A 2,781-nucleotide genomic window follows, 5' to 3' on the forward strand; every position below is an offset into this window, starting at 1 on the left:
GGAGTACATGGTGGGTTGTCTCATTGAAGCCGTCCTCAGGAACTGAGTTCTGTGTTTGTGATCCATGATTCAGCTACTACCATACATTGGGCCCTGAAATATGACCCCGCTCGACTTCTTATTCACCCTTGTCCTCTGTCCAGGAGTTGCAAGTAGTTTCTGGTGTTTGTAGCTATGCTGGAGGCCGTGGACAGCGCTGACCGTAGGGGTGGGCTGTGATGCGGTAGGTACGTGGCACGGGTAACCGGATGCCCGTTTGGTATCTCGGGAACCCTGTTCACATCGTTTGGGGCTGTGAGCGAAACTCCGGCCGGATCTCCTCATGGATGGAACCCGAATAGGCGATAAACCTGGACTAGAGACTTGAGTGTTTAGGTAGGTCGTGGTCTACACCCACGTCGGCTTTCGCTTGAAGTCTGCCGAGCACATGTCGTGTGCAGACGCTAAGTGGTGGAAACATGTATGAAGAAGTACACCCCTGCAGGGTTAACATCATCTATTCGAATAGCCGTGTCCGCGGAAAAGGACTTCTGGGTTGCTTATATCAGTTCATAGACAAGTGAAAGTGGATACTCTAAAATACGCAAGATAAGCGTGAGTGCTATGGATGGCGTTCTCGTAGGGAGACGGGAGCGGATCCATAGTGGTGTATTGATATGGTGAATATGTGGACTCGTGTGCGCCACCTCAAAAGAGTTGCTTGCAGTCGTAGTTTAGGATAGCCACCGAGTCAAAGCTGGCTTGCTGCAGTTAAACCCCACCATCCCCTTGTTGATAATGATGCATATGTAGTTAGTTCTGATGTAAGTCTTGCTGGGTACATTTGTACTCACGTTTGCCTATTTTATGTTTTTGCAGAGAGACTTCGGTCTCACTAGTAGTTCCGCGTGGACTTCGACGTTTAGCTTGTTACCTCAGCTACGATCTTGTGCCCCGGCAGGATCTGGTAGATAGTCAGGCTTCTCAGCCTTTTTCAGTTATAGATGTCTGTACCCAGACATGATAGCTTCCGCTTGTGCTTTGATTTGTATGCTCTGATTGTTGGGTCATGAGACCCATGTTTGTAATATCTCGCTCCTCGGAGCCTATTGAATAAATACTTGAGTCGTAGAGTCATGTTGTGATGCCATGTTGTATTTGCACATATCGAGCATATTGTGTGTATGTTATTGAAATGCTTGGTATGTGTGGGATCTGACATCTAGTTGTTTATCCTTAGTAGCCTCTCTTACCGGGAAATGTCTCCTAGTGTTTCCACCGAGCCATGGTAGCTTGCTACTGCTCCGGAACACTTAGGCTGGCCGGCATGTGTCCTTCTTCGTTCCTGTGTCTGTCCCTTCGGGGAAATGTCACGCGATGAATACCGGAGTCCTGTTAGCCCGCTACAGCCTGGTTCACCGGAGTCCTGCTAGCCCAGTGCTACAGCCTGGATTCACTCGCTGATGACCGACACGTTCGATGCTGGGTCATGGATGCCTGTCCCTGTAAGTCTGTGCCACTTTGGGTTTACGACTAGCCATGTCAGCCCGGGCTCCTTATCATATGGATGCTAGCGACACTGTCATATACGTGTGCCAAAAGGCGCAAACGGTCCCGGGCAAAGGTAAGACGACACCCGTGGGAATATCGTGCGTGAGGCCGCAAAGTGATATGAGGTGTTACATGCTAGATCGATGTGGCATTGAGTCGGGGTCCTGACATATGCTGCATATACAATAGCTAGCAGCTACTATACTTCAACTAATAACCAGACCTACAGTTGTCTGCTCTCTGATATCACAAAGAGTCACAGTATCCTCATCGTGATGAAAGCAAAAATGTATCATGTACTGTAAATACATACCTTGACCTGGAAAAGGTATGGCCCAGTGTCAATTGACAGTCTTGATGATTCATGTTGGCCTTTAGATAAGTTTTCTAACAACAATTTTGCTTGCTGCTTGTAGATCAACTATATTATCACAAGAAAATAAATGGCTCCTGAAATTACAATTTGGGTATTTGGTGAACAAATAATCAGAATATTTGATTAACAATGCAGGAAACCTCATGAGGAGCCGGAGAAACCAACGGCAGGTGGCAGCGAGGCTCAATAAGTCACTTCCGTTAAGGTGCATGTCCACCATCATACAAATGTCCATGTCATACCTGCACCAACAACAAAAACAATATTAAGACTCCCTCAATTTGATGCAGTGCAAATCACATATCATGTAGATAAAGCAGGAAACCACAACTTGAATCTCAGTATTATATCAAAAAGCAGAGTCCTGGGCATATGAACAGCAAATTTGAACACACACACACAAGAGAGAGAGAGAGAGAGAGAGAGAGAGAGAGAGAGAGAGAGAGAGAGAGAGAGAGAGGGAGGGAGGGAGGGAGGCTACACTGCTACTACCAGCAGCTGCAGGCACACAGGAAAGGCAACAGTCATATGCATCCGCATGTTTTTTACACAAGCAAGCAATCAAACCACTTGCCCCGAACAGTTTTTTTTCTGTTCTTCTAGCTGTATTACGCTAATCAAGCATATGTTTGGGGGAATAATTCTATGGATTATTGACTCACTTTCCTAGCATTGCTCGTCAGATTCAGAGGCATTTAAATTACAACAATGGAAATTTGGACTTAATAATCGACAAAAGGATTGAGAGAGAAGGGAGCATCTTACCAGTTGAAAGAGATGCAAGAGTATGGCTTTGCCCAGGCCGTATTCTTCCACAACACCACCTCCTCCTGTGGTTGTGTGCAGCTACCCGCCAGAGAACTTGTCTAGCAAAA

The 2,781-nt window shown here is 46.5% G+C and overlaps 1 long non-coding RNA gene across 1 annotated transcript; it reads right to left on the bottom strand.

The window, feature by feature from the left end:
• Window positions 1-1,887: 1,887 nt before the first annotated feature.
• LOC123093972 (uncharacterized) lies at window positions 1,888-2,781 on the bottom strand. Its single transcript, XR_006445695.1, has 3 exons — window positions 2,672-2,781; window positions 2,047-2,148; window positions 1,888-1,980 (listed from the first exon to the last, which is right to left on the bottom strand). It is a non-coding gene; the product is annotated as an uncharacterized lncRNA (long non-coding RNA).

This window comes from Triticum aestivum, chromosome 1B (assembly GCF_018294505.1).
Source record: "Triticum aestivum cultivar Chinese Spring chromosome 1B, IWGSC CS RefSeq v2.1, whole genome shotgun sequence".
Lineage (NCBI taxonomy): Eukaryota > Viridiplantae > Streptophyta > Magnoliopsida > Poales > Poaceae > Triticum > Triticum aestivum.